The sequence below is a fragment of the Tursiops truncatus genome, chromosome 20 (assembly GCF_011762595.2).
Source record: "Tursiops truncatus isolate mTurTru1 chromosome 20, mTurTru1.mat.Y, whole genome shotgun sequence".
NCBI lineage: Eukaryota > Metazoa > Chordata > Mammalia > Artiodactyla > Delphinidae > Tursiops > Tursiops truncatus.
The window spans coordinates 35,721,180-35,735,222 of NC_047053.1; the positions used below are offsets into that span (position 1 = coordinate 35,721,180).

Below are 14,043 nucleotides of genomic sequence, written 5' to 3' on the forward strand. Positions count from 1 at the left end.
AAGAAGCTTAGAGAGGTCAGGGTTCGAAAGGGCCATTAACCAGGGTTGTGATTATGCTTTTCTCTTGGTAGCTCTAAGGGTGTGTGGAAGGTGGGGATTTTTTTTTTTTTTTTTAATGCTGTCTTGGATTTTGGGCAAATATTAAAGCAGTGAGAGGTTTCTAGGGTAACTCAGGAAACATCTTCCTCAGATAGACTCTGTCAAGCTCTCATATAGAAATAGTAACTAGTCCATATCAGCAAATGAGTACCTTATAGATAAGTAAAGTGAAGGGCATTTACTGCCTTATTGAAAGAGGAGGAAATATTCATGTCTGTTTTCAAATAATCAGGCTTCACATGTAGAAGTTATCTTTTCGTTTTTGTTTGGTGATAACCACGCCCGAAAACAAAAACAATGGAGTGCTGGCAGTTTGCATAATCTTTGTTTCACAGATACAAACAATCAGTTTCTTCCTTGTCTTTCTAGCCCCACTTTAGCAGTCAGAAGCACAAGAGGCAAGTATGAAGGAAGGAGAATAAATATTTCTTTAGTTCACAGTTTGTCTTGTGTGATGGAATGGGGCTTACTGACTTTAATCGCTAATAGGTCGCAACTATCTACAAGGTACCTAAATCCTGCTCAAATATGGATTAGAGACAAAATAATGTCCACAACTCCGCTGCATTTAGTAGCAATTGCTGCGTTAACGCTGATTCCAATACGCCTATGGTTACTTATTTTTAAACTTCCTTGGAAAGAAGAAGTCATTAATCATTTCCTTCCAGATTGTTCTCCAGATTTGTATTGGTCGATGTAGCCAACCATAAAATCCTTTTCAACATAGTAAAACTCCAACTCTGACTTTTTAGTATAAACATTTGTGATCAATTTTTTTCTCAGATGCAGTAGGAACTTTTCACACTTCCTCAATCAACCAGTCTGTGTTCAAAGGCACCTCCTCTGAACACTATAACTCAGAGTTGTTATAGCGAATATCATTTATCATACTTTATGGGAATATTGAGTTGTTTAGGGATTTTTCTGCCATAATTGCCCCGGACTGCTTTGTGAATATCTATGTCTGTTTTACGTTTTAATTTTTGTCATTTTTTTTTCCTACTGTTAGACCAGGCCTATCACTTTGCACTGCTCTCAGTGTATCTGTATCCCCAATGCTATTGGAACATCAGATAATTAAGTTCATTGGAATTAAGATGTGTGTGAAAGAAAGTATGAAGGGCTCTCTTGATGAACACAGTACCCAACCCGTTAGGCCTGCACTTTGTAACATGTACTGTGGCTGCTAAGAGTCATTTTTACTTAATTTTTGATACTGGGTTGTCTTCTAGATAGGTGATGTTACTGTTCGGTTGAATTCTGAAAGGTATATGACCATACTTCTATTTCTTTTTGTTAAATTTCTTGGTTATAAGAGCAATAATGCTCATTGTAGAAAATTTAGAAAACACAAGGATATACAGCCACCCATAGTCAACGATTGTTAAATTTCCATTTATTTCTTTCAGTTATTATTATTTGTACATACTTTAAAAGTTGTGACATATTGTGTGTATAGTTTTGTATACTGATTTTTCCACTTATAGTTTTTCATTTGCTATGGTCTCCTGAGCATTTTCTTAGATCACTAAGTTCTTTTTTTCTTTTGAGTGATTTTGAAGTTATACATCCTGGTTTTATTCCACTGATAGTTTTTTACCTTTATGGGAAAACAAACAAACAAACATTTCCCTCTGATTAGCAGCATTAGGAATGAAACAATATCTTCTAGCTCTTTCCTCCTGTATGAAATGTGAAATTGCTGATATAATCTTGGATTTTAGACTCAGAGAATTATTAATGTTTTATTGTGTATATTAGATTACAATAATTATTTTTTGACATTTGCATAATATTTAAAACCATAGCTATAATAATATTTTTTCTTCCTGTTTAACTTGTTCATTGCTTACTTTTTGTATCATGGCTTTTTCATTCTTGAACTCTTTATCTCTTAGGTATTTAGACTTTGCTAGAACGGTAGCCACTGGCCGCATGTGGCTATTTAAATTTAAATTAACTAAAATTAAATAAGACCAAAAAAATCAGTTATGCAATTGCACTAGCTACACTTCAGCTGCTCAGTAGCCACGGTGCCTGCTGTATTGGACAGTGCATAAAACCCTACTAGATGACAACTGAGAATATAATGCTGAGTGAATTTCTCAGGAAGGGTACTTTGATAGTCCCCCTACTGAGCCCCTCCAAGTTTGAGTATATGTCTATCTAGTTTCATATAAACTTAGCTGTGGACATGAGGTTCTAGGGTCACACTCTTTCCCTTTCTTCCCCTTTCTCTCAACTTAACCTCTCAAAGTTTTACCCTTATCTTCTGGTCTTCAGTTTTGTGGAGAAGAAGTCTGATGCCAGCCTGATATATTTCTTTTATAACCCATTCCTCCCACCGCCTGCCTGGATGTTTATAGGATATTTTTCTTTGCTCTCAAAAATGTCACTAGGTCATTTCAAGGTTTTGGACTTTTTAATAATTTTGCCTGGTATGTAGTGAACCCTTTTGATCTAAAGACTCAGTCTTTAACTTGAGAAAGTTTTTCTATTGTCATTGCTTCTACTCCATCTCTTTTATTCTGTCATACTAGGATTTATATTATAAATATATTAGGGCCCTGATCTAGTCTCTGTGTTTCATCTCTTTTATTGTCTCATCCGTCAGTGACTTCATTACAGTTTTAAATTCAGCATTTATTTATTTAAAAAAATTTTCCATGTGTTCTTTCCTCATCACTCATTGTTTCATTTTCATTACATCTGTAAATCTGGCTTATAGGCGTAATGACTTTTTGAATGTTGAAAATATGATTAGAAATTTTCTAAACATTTCTGTTCTTTAATAATAAATCTACTTCAGAGGGAGACATTTTCTCTAGTTCTTCAAGATATAGTTTTCTTTTTGAACTTTGTTTTCTCATAGGTCCTGTATATTTTTTTTGTGATAAGTTTGCCTAGGTTCAAATCCTGACTGCCACTTTCTTACTAGTATTTAACTTTGGGTCTTAGCTATAAAATGGGGATAATAATAGTACCTATCTCATAGAATTTATATGAGGAATAAAGGACTAAATATTTGAAAAGAACTTAGAATAATATCTAGAATGCATTACACACCATTTGTTTGGTAAATAAAATTAAAAATTTATTTTTCTTTGAGGAAGTCCTATTGATCTCTCTTCTTGCAGTTGCCTCTCCACAGGAAAACTCCTAGGCGTGGCCTTTTTTTTTTTTCTTTATAAATTTATTTATTTAATTTATTTATTTTTGGCTGTACTTGGGCTCAGTAGTTGGGCTCTAGAGTGCAGGCTTCAGTAGTTGTGGTGCACGGGCTTAGTTGCTCCACGGCATGTGGGATCTTCCTGAACCAGGGATCGAACCCATGTCCCCTGTATTGGCAGGTGGATTCCTAACCACTGCACCACCGGGGAAGTCCCTAGGCATGGCCTTTTGCTTGGGTTGGTGGTTCATCCTTGCTACTCCAAATTAGGGGAGGTTTGTAGGGGTTCTTTCAGGATCTTCTTCATTTCCTTCCTTCCTTAGATCAGAGTCCAGTGATTATTTCTATGAGAAACTTTTTGGAGAAAGGAGAGAGGAAGTTAGCTTCCCTGCTAACTTAAGAAAGACATGTTCCTTACCTTGTTATAGAATGCTTTGTATGTGTGTGCGTTTGTGTAAAAATAGTATTTTTGTACTACTTGTCAGTTGAAAAAAAATGAAAGGTTTAATCTTCTGCTTCTCCCTTTCTGTTTTTATAAACAGAACTATTTTTTTAATTGGTAGAAATATTTTAGTTTCATTGTGGGTATAGCATAGATGTTAACTGGGCTGCCCAGGCCGTTTGAACTCTAGGCAAGACCTACTCCCCATTGTGGAAGCCCAAACATCTCCTCAAGATCTGGGTAATTCTCAAGGGGCATACATTCTCAAGGTTACTTTTGCTTCCAGGGTCCCCTCCTTCCATGTGTGCTTTCTGTAGGCCTAAACCAACGGTTCCCAAATGAGGTGATTTCGTCCCATGGGGACATTTGGCGACACTTGGAGACATTTTTTTTGGTCACAGCTGGGGAGGGTGCTATTGGCACCTAATGGGTAGAGGCCAGGGATGCTGCTCAGCTTCCTACAATGCATAGGATAGCCTCCACAACAAAGAAGTATCCAGCCCCAGATGTCATTAGTGCCAAGGTTGAGAAACCATGGCCTTGGCATATATCCTTGCCTTCAGTTTCCACAAAGACCTACCCACATGAAGTCCCTGTGAGTGTAGAAGACATCACTGGAGAGTCAGAGGGTGCAGGGAGAAGGAGGAAGGGTTTCCACTGCAGTAATGCAAACGATTTTAAATTGAATATTAGGCATTCCTATTCCTAAACCCCCTTTTCCCACTCCAGTCATCAGACAGTGCCCTCTGGCCTCACCTGATGTAGTTCTCAGCCTTATGCTTTCTCACTGGCACTTTCTCCCTTTATCCTATCTGGAGCAAAACAAAAAAAAATTGTTTTTTCCCTTGCTGCATGGAAAGGCAATTTAGCTATCTGTTTAGTGGTTTAGGTTCCCACCAACACCCACACACGGAGAAACAAATTACTTTGCCAAACCATGGCGATTCTCTTCCTAAGAGGAATTCTAGTGCCAGCTATTAAGATAATAACATTTTTACCTCATTATATAAGTGTAATACTTAAACAATTTTTAATCATTTTAAATACAGGAAAAGTAAGATGTTTCAAGTTTTACCATCATCTGAGAACCTTAACATATTGACATAACTATCATAGATCTAATTTTTTCACGTTATAAACCATTACACTGTACAGAAATCCTACAATTTCTGCTACGTTTATTCATATTTATTTCCCCTGTGTTTCCAGGTTCATTGCTTGCTTTTCCAGTTTGTCAGTGCTGCGTTATAGGTTAGGCGATTATAACAGATGGCTTTTCAGGTTTGGAGTCTTTGAGTTCCACTGTTTAATTTTACTATCCAGCTCTTACACGGAACATAGGACAGATGTGGGCTTAGAAACAGAGTGGTCTTAGCATCCAGAGAGCAAGCTTTCCTGAAGGCTTATGGCTTTGATAAAATCACTTATGAATTACTTAAATTCTCATCTAGGGTCTCCTCCTAACATTGTTGATATTCTAATATTAGTATGTTATAGGGAAATAAAATTTTTATTCACATAATAGGAGCTTTACTAAAATGTATCCAGTGGCACATATTTATACATACTTAAGCCAATATAGTAGTTGAGTTGGAATTAATTAAGGTACTGTACATTATAAATCAAGTATGAGAAGTATCCTGGATACTTAGAAAGCTACAGAAAATCTCTCTTAACTGCATTGTAATAAACGTCCTTAAAATCACTCTCTCTTTAAAGTAAATTTTCCTTTTTGATAACTCTTTGTGTGAGCCTCTTCATCCATCGATTCCTCCCTCTCTTTCTTTCTTCCTTCCTTCCCAGTACTTTATTAAAGTATGATTTATGTACATAAAATGCACTAATGTTAAGTGTTACAACTGGATGACTTTCATGTATATATGACTGTGTGACTGTGTGACTACAACCCACATCAGGACATAAACATTTCCATCTCCCTAGAAAGTTTCCTTTCCAGTTCTGGAACTTCATAGATCAGTATGATCTCTTTTGTGTCTGTCCTCAGCATAATGTTTTTGAGAGTTATCCATGTTGTTCTGTGTATCAGATGTATCTTATCCTTTTGCTAAGTAGTATTCCATTGTGTGAATATTTCCACAGTTTGTTTATCCATTCTTCTTCTGATGAACATTGAGTTGTTCAGTTTTGAGTTATTATGAATATAGCTGCTATGAGCATTCTTGTATAACTTGTTTTGTAACATAAACACTCATTTCTCCTGGATAAATATCTAGGAGTGGAATTTCTTGGTTGTAGGGTATGAATACATTTAATTTTATTGGAAACTGCAGTTTCCCAAAGTGATTGTACCTATTTTACAATCCCACCAACAGTGTATGAGAATTCCAAGTGCTCCATTTCCTCGCCAACACTTGATGTTGTGGTCTTTTTATTTTTAGATATTCTGGTAGATGTTATGGTCCATGTATTTTTTTAATTACAAAAATAACTTACGGATACATTTTTATTGTAGAATATTTGCATAACATACAAGTATATAGACTACTTGACCTAGTCACAGAAATCAGACAAGAAAAGGAAATAAAAGGTATCCAAGTTGGAAGGGAAGAGGTAAAATTGTCATTATATGCAGATGACATGATACTCTGTAGAGAAGACCCTAAAGACTCCACACAAAAACTATTAGAACTAATAAATGAATTCAGCAAGGTAGCAGGTTACAAGATTAATATACAGAAATCTGTTGAATTTTTTTTACACTAACAATGAAATATAAGAAAGAGAAAGGGAAAAAACAATCCCATTTCGAAAAAATACCTAGGAATAAACCTAACCAAGGAGGTGAAAGACCTATATGCAGAGAACTATAAAACAATGGTAAAAGAAATTGAAAATGATTCAAAGAAATGGAAAGATAGTCCATGCTCTTTGATTGGAAGAATTAATATTGTTAAAATGGCCATACTACCCAAAGCAGCATACAGATTTAATGTGATCCCTGTCAAACTACCCATGACATTTTTCACACAACTAGAACAAATAATCTTAAATTTTTTATGGAACCACAAAAGACCCAGAATTTCCAAAGCAATCCTGAGGAAAAAGAACAAAGCTGGAGGCATAACCCTCCCAGGCTTCAGGCAATATTCAAAGATACAGTAATCAAAACAGCATGGTAGGGCTTCCCTGGTGGCGCAGTGGTTAAGAATCTGCCTGCCTTCCCTCGGCCTTACTCCAGGGGCTTTTGCTGTAAAGTGCCTGGCATTACCGGAGGGTACATGAACGAGCACGCATCCCTCCCCAGGGAGACTGCTGTCCTGTGGGGCCCACTCGTGGAGCTGACAGCACAGGTCGGGTGGGGTTGGACACTTTCCTTTCTGTACCTGCTGACTGGCGACGCTTAAACAGGGTAGAGGCATCAGCAACCAGTAAGTGAGAGATGCCACACATGCCCGGAAGAGCCAGAATAAAATGCTAAAGTCCGGTGTAATTGGAACACGGAGCTCGCGTCAAAAGAAACACAAACCGAACAGTTTTGTTACGGAATAATTTCTAACTGATAAGTATCAGAACACGTCAGAGGTTTCTTGTTGTTTGGAAGGAATGCTAACTCGGGGTTTTATTTTGCCTCAGAAAAAAAAAAAAAGAATCTACCTGCCAATGCAGGGGACACGGGTTCAAGCCCTGGCCCCGGAAGATCCCACATGCTGTGGAGCAACTAAGCCTGTGTGCCACAACTACTGAGCCTGCGCTCTAGAGCCCATGAACCACAACTACTCAGCCTGCGTGCCACAACTACTGAAGCCTGTGCATCTAGAGCCTGTGCTCTGCAATAAGAGAAGCCACTGCAATGAGAAGCCCATGCACCACAACAAAGAGTAGCCCCCGCTCACCTCAACTAGAGAAAGCCTGCGCGCAGCAGCAAAGACCCAACACAGCCAAAAATAAATAAATAAAATAAATAAATTTATTTAAAAAAACCCCAGCATGGTATTGGCACAAAAACAGACATATAGATCAATGGAACAGAATAGAGAGCCGAGAAATAAACACATACTTCAGGTCAATTAATCTTTGACAAAGGAAGCAAGCATGTACAATGGAGAAAAGACAGCCTCTTCAGCAAGTGGTGTTGGGAGAGCTGGACAGCCTCATGTAAATCAGTAACGTACATTAGAACACTCCCTCACATCATACACAAAAATAAACTCAAAATGGCTTAAAGACTTAAATATAAGACATGACATCATAGGATGCCTAGAAGAGAATACAGGCAAAACATTCTCTGACATAAATCGTAGCAGTCTTTTCTTAGATCAGTCTCCCAAGGCAATAGAAATAAAAGCAAAAGTAAACAAATGGGTCCTAATCAAACTTATAAGCGTTTGCACAGCAAAGGAAACCCTAAACAAAACAAAACAAAAAGCCTAACAGAATGGGAAAAAATATTTGCAAACTGTGGGACCAACAAGAGCTTAATTTCCAAAATATACAAACAGCTTATACAACTCAATATGAAAAAAACAACTCAATCGAAAAATGGGCAGAACTAAATAGACATTTCTACAAAGAAGGCAACCAGATGGGCAACAGGCACATGAAAAGATACTCAACATCGCTAATTATTAGAGAAATGCAAATCAAAACTACAACGAGGTGTCACCTCACACCAGTCAGAATGGCCATCATCAAAAAGTCTACAAATAATAAACACTGGAGAGGGTGTGGAGAAAAGGGAATCCTCGTACACTGTTGGTGGGAATGTAAATTGGTGCAGCCACTATGGAAAACAATATGGAGGTTCCTTAAAAAACTAAAAATAGAACTACCATATGATCCAGCAATCGCACTCTTGGGCATATATCTGGAAAAGACGAAAACTCTAACTTGAAAAGATATATGCACCCCAGTGTTGATAGCAACACTATTTACAATAGCCAAGAGATGGAAGCAACCTAAGTGTCCATCAACAGATGAATGGATAAAGAAGATGTGATACACACACACACACACACACACACACACACACACACACACACACAAAATGGAATACTATCCATAAAAGGAATGAAATGTTGCAATTTGCAGCAATATGGATGGGCCTAGAGATTATTGTACTAAGTGAAGTTAAGTCAGAGAAAGACAAATATTATATATCACTTATATGTGGAATCTAAAAAAAATAATACAAATGGACTTATTTACAAAACAGAAACAGACTCACAGACATAGGAAACAAACTTATGGTTACCAAAGGAGAAGGTGGGGTGGTGTAAATTAGGAGTATGGTGTTAAAAGATATGCACCACTATATATAAAATAGATAAACAAGGATTTACTCTATAGCACAGGGAGCTATATTCAATATCTTGTAATAACCTATAATGGAAAAGAATCTGAAAAGAGTGTGTATATATATATATATATATATATATATATACTTTGCTGTATACCTGAAGCTAACACAATATTGTAAATCAACTAAAGTTCAATGAAAAATAAAATAAGTATATAGACTACTTGGTTTTTTATCATAGCACCATTGGATACCTTTCCATATGAATCTATGTATATATTCATATATATATATATTCATTTTTAAACTGTTGCACAGTATTTCAGAATTTTTTAACTATTCACCTATTGAAGGATGTTTAGATCGTTTCCAGATTCTTTTGTATTTCCACAGTGCTGTAGAGAACATATCTGCATCTTTGTGTACATATGCAAATATTTCTGTAGGATAGATTCTTAGACTCTCAAATGGAAGACTGCAGAAGTGTTAATCCTAGATTTGTAGACTGGCCAGTAGTTAAAACTTAATCCTAAGTACTACCTGTGTTTTCGTTCCTGGTTTTTGTTTTCTCTGTGCTGTGAGTATATAGGTATTGTCATTTTTTTCCCCTTCAGGAGGTAAGAGAATGAAAAATATAAACACACATTTCTTGGGTCATGGGGCAGAAACAATCAGCAGGTTGAAGCAAACCACAGCCAGAACTTGCTGACAGTTTCTCTATTGTATGCTGATAACTTCCTGCAAGCCCAAACAAAGCTGGTGGGTATGATTTTAACCTTGCCAACAAGTTTCACCCCTTAACAAAAAGCAAGAAATATATGCCTTAAGGATTAAAACTGATTGCCAGATCGAAAATTTAATGCAAGGTTTAAAACAAGTTCTAAGCAAACTGAAAGTCATTTTCCCCCACTATGATACTTTTATTTAATTTGTGTGAAAATGGGCAAGACAAGGTTTCTATGAAGTCTTCCGTCGTTAGAATAGAAAAATGAACACTAAAGTTTCAGAGGTTTGATTTTAGGGAGATATTTAAGTCACTGCAGAAATACTAATGGTCGGATACCTTCAGCATATTTGTAACAAGGAATCAGAAATTATCATTTTTTGTTTGTTTCTACCAGAAGCTGTCAATGAGACTTTGTAGAAGTTGGATCAGCAACCAGGCCGTTTTTTTCTGTAAAATAGCAATATGTTACATAAAGGGATAGGTGTGACATTTAATTAAACACCCAGACAAATAGAATACTCAGGTATCTAGAATGAAATGTGGCCTTATGTTACTTCCAAGGTAGAGATTGTTTTAGTTTGGCGGGCATGATTTGCTAGGCATGGCAAAGTGGGTGGACATAGTCTGTGACTGGAAAGGACATCTTACTGTTGGCGGCTCACTCAAGGAAGTCCCGAGGATGATGCAGATCTTTACTCCCTGCCTACCGCAGCAATCCAAGCAAAGGACTCCTGGGATGGGTCCCTGAGAGGAGTCCCTCCTCCCTTTGATATCCCCTTCTCTTCTCCACAATCCCAACAAACATTTTCTACACCCCTCCCTTCTCCATACAGGCTCCCATCTCCATCCTAGAGGGGTGATGTCTCATCTTTAAGGCTTTAACTCCTTCAAAGTGTTCAGAGTGAAGCATCTATAAGATAAACATTTTGATTAGAAAAAAACACTAGGTATCACTGAAAATTTAAGAGATGAGGCTGAAGTAGTATCCTGCTCCTACAATTTTTTTTAAAACAGTGAATAGATTGTTTTCTAATGTTTACTTAGGTATTTTCTTTTAGACCCCTTTTTTTTAATGGGAAAAAGAACCATGTTCCTTAGGTTGATTTCCAGGCCAGCCCATTTTTAAAAACTATTTTGTGTCCCTCTTTGTCAGTGGGAACACTCCCTTTATCCCCTGTTCCCTAACTCCAAGCTCTGATGTTGGTGTTCTGACTGGAGAGTGACTCCAATGGGCAGGACTGGGAAAGGTATGAGGAGCTGGGTGGGAGCTAGGTTGGGGTTCCCAGGATTAGGGAGGAGACTTATTTAATGAGCCAGAATGAGAGCAGGAATGGGCCTCACCTAGCGGGGAGGTGAGAGCCAGTGCAGGGACCCAGAGCAAAAGGAGAACAGAATTTCCTCTCATCTCCCTCTCTTCCTCTCCTGTCTCCTTACTTCCGACCCCATCTCCCATTGAGAGTGTGGCTGCCAACAGGCTTGGACGTGCTATGATAAGAGGAGGGGGCTATGAGATGGGGTGAGGAGTGATGATGGAAGTCAGCAGAAGGTTGTTGAAGTATAATGACTATCAAAGCAGCAGCAGTGAGAGAATGGATATTTCTGTGATTGTACTCAGCCAGGACAACCATTCACATTTAACAAGTATTTGCAAGTACTTGGGGACTTTTTAAAAAAATCTAAATAGAGGGTCTGAAATACTGCCCAGCCTTAAACTTAACAGAATTAATTTGGTGAGTCATTTTAGCCTATGCCAACACTTTTTGCACGTAGACAAAAATCTCAAATATTTTCTTGGGTATAATGCCAATATGGGCAGAAATTCATGGCACCGTTCTTTTCAGAAATGTGAGTTCTGCTTTAGTAGTTCAAATACTTTTGCAAAATATCCCCTCTAGGAACACTTTGATTGGTTTTTGGTTGGTGGAATTGTTTTCAGCAGCATTTGGCCATTCATCCTGCCTTCAAATAGGAGATTGATTGAAGCAAACTTTTGAGTTTTAGAAACAATATATAAACAAAAAAAAATTGTAACTGTTAAAGAACACCAACTTAAATATTTTGTTCTTTCTGTGTATTAGGAGCATTACTTAGAAAACAGATGGAGGCAACCTTTATTTTTCACTAGTTTGAAAAATGTGACACATAGGATGTCATTCTTCTCCAAATAGAAGAGTAGCCTCATAAATGGACAAGGTCAGAGGTTTGGGAGAATGTAAGAGACTTTGACCAGTCTACAGAACCTAGAGATCTTGGGTGCATCCTGTCAAGTCAGAATCTTTTCATCTGGCCTTAGGCCGTGCAGTGGTTTCTCCCAGGGATGTGATGATTATATCATGTCTACAGAGTTCCACATACCCTCTGTCCCCTTGTCCTTCTTTGTTTTCTTTTTCTATCTTCTTTTCCTACTCTGGTTTGCTGGAATAGATATCCATAAGTTGCCTGGAAGCTGAGGGAATCTATGTTTTAGGGAAGCTGTGAATTATAATAGGAAGATGCATCTTTGCCAGAGCTGTTTACCGTTTAAACATGAGACTTAAAATCATTGTATATTACTTTTAGTACAGAATACTGTATGTTGCTACAAGCTTGCCTTCCAGAATAATCTTTCATCACTGTCCTCTCACCCCTAACCTTTATGTTCTGCCCTCCAAGTTAGAATTCTTTCAGTCTCTCCAACTGAACTAAGATCTATCACCTCAGGACCTTTGCACATAATGTTCCCACGCTTATGCCATTCTTTTCCTCATTCTACCACCTCCTCCCCATCCCCAGCAGACATACTTGACCTGCTAATCTGTGGGCTTCAGATGAAAGGTCAGGTCTCTGAGAGATCTCCCCTGACTTACTTCCCTCTAGACTAGTTGCATCCACTCTAGGCCTGTGCCCCCCTCACTTTTCTTATTATAACTCATATCACAATTTATTCTGATTGTCTATTTAAGTCTTTATTCTTTGGTAGACTGTAAACTTTTAGTTTAGATCTATCTTGTTCACTTTTTCAGTATTTAGCATGTAATAAGTGCTCAGTAAATATTTGTTAAAGAATAAAGGCATTCAGAAAAAATGTGGCATCGTTTATGGTATGTTTCTGATTTTGTCTTTTCTCTTTGGTGTGAGGACATTTACACCAGTGTGGTATTGCTCACTCACCCGTCAAAGGTAACTAGGTGTAGACCCTGTAACATCAAGTGTTATGTGTAGTGAGTGCTGTGATGTCAGAGGCACCTCAGGAGTGTTCTTACTCAGTTAGTGGTGTTTTTCACTCTGGATTTTGCAGTTGCAGGAGCCTAAGGCATCCTGATGTGATAGGACATGATGTTTATATTAAAGGAGTCCTTGTTTGTACAAGGCTGATTGCTTAATGGAAAACCCACCCAGAGAGAGTGGTAAACTTGGTTAAATACAGGAGGTGAAAATCTCTTCCTTGTTCAGTGGTGAGTAATGTGTTTCTGAGCAGGGTTGCTCAGGCACCTTGAGGTCATAATCACTGTAAGTAGCATCATCTTGCAAATTGAAAGGCAACTGTATTATATGTTGGTCTGTAATTTCCTTAATATCTGTATCAAGTTTTGATATCAGGGTTATGCTGGCTTCATAAAATGAGTTGGAAAGTGTATAAAATACTAGATGTATAATCCCTCCTATAGCTCTTGCTTTTGACTTATTTATGTTTTTATGATTATAAATTTGTTCATCTAGTGAGTTGTGGGAGTATTTTTAGATCAGCTTTTTCAAAAAAAATGATGAGACAGATGGAAGAGATTGTCTTCGTGTCATTTTATTCCCCTGAGTAGATGACACTTGCAGGTGAAGGAACAAGTACTTAAATTAGCAAGTGGCCCTCTAAAGTGGTTTGAAATGAAGCCTTCAAAAAAGTAATTTAAAGTGAAACTTAAAAAGTAAAGTCATAATAAAATATCAAATTATCAAATATCCCCCCAATGAGTTGGGGGATAATTATATCCTGTTGATTCCGTTTTAGCAGTTTTAGTATATACAAATATAATTACATGGGATTTTTTACTTATAAGCATTTAGTAAGGAGAGTAGAAGTTCAAAATAATATGTATATATATCTACATTTATCATCTATAGGCATGAAGTATTCATTTTAACCATCCATCTCTCACAGGATCTCTATTCCCCACTTTCTCTCTGCTTGGGTGGCCTCCTTTCCTATTCCCAGCTATGAACCAGCACAGCCCACTACCACTGAGTGAAATGAAGAGGAGGGAGAAAAATTAAAATCTGTCTATCCAAGCTAAGAGCAGTATTACATTATGCTTGCATAGTGATTTTAATTTTACTTATTTTTTCATATTCTAAAACACATATTTTAGAACATTTAG

The 14,043-nt window shown here is 37.4% G+C and overlaps 1 protein-coding gene and 1 non-coding gene across 2 annotated transcripts in view; both read left to right on the plus strand.

Annotated features, from left to right (window-relative positions):
- Positions 1-14,043, plus strand: part of SKAP1 (src kinase associated phosphoprotein 1) — a 276,955-nt gene that overhangs the window by 3,278 nt on the left and 259,634 nt on the right. The window lies entirely within an intron of this gene.
- Positions 6,890-7,017, plus strand: LOC117309871 (small nucleolar RNA SNORA49). Its single transcript, XR_004524161.1, has one exon. It is a non-coding gene; the product is annotated as a small nucleolar RNA SNORA49 (small nucleolar RNA).